Below are 385 nucleotides of genomic sequence, written 5' to 3' on the forward strand. Positions count from 1 at the left end.
ATGTATATATGTATGTGTGAGTGTGGCTTTCGCAGGATAACTCTCACTCAATCACTCACTCACTCACAGCCTGCCTGCTAGGCTGAGTGAGCGCGGATTTGACTGCCACAAAAGCAATTCACATAGGAACATTTTTTTTTTTTCGTAAACAACGTAATCAGGCGATACTGATGATGATAACTAAGTTTTCTAAATAATTATCATCTTATTTCCCCCATCGGAAGGCTTTGGAAATGGTGAGATTTTCGTCAATTGTAAGCAGACACGTCCATAATACACATAAGCGAGATACAGAAGAAGGAAAGAGGCATAGTTTAAGATGATAGCGTTGCTTTGGGGACAGGGAACCTTAACATGGTTAGCGTTAAGCAGTGGGGAAAGCATG

The sequence above is a fragment of the Octopus bimaculoides genome, chromosome 3, assembly GCF_001194135.2.
Source record: "Octopus bimaculoides isolate UCB-OBI-ISO-001 chromosome 3, ASM119413v2, whole genome shotgun sequence".
Lineage (NCBI taxonomy): Eukaryota > Metazoa > Mollusca > Cephalopoda > Octopoda > Octopodidae > Octopus > Octopus bimaculoides.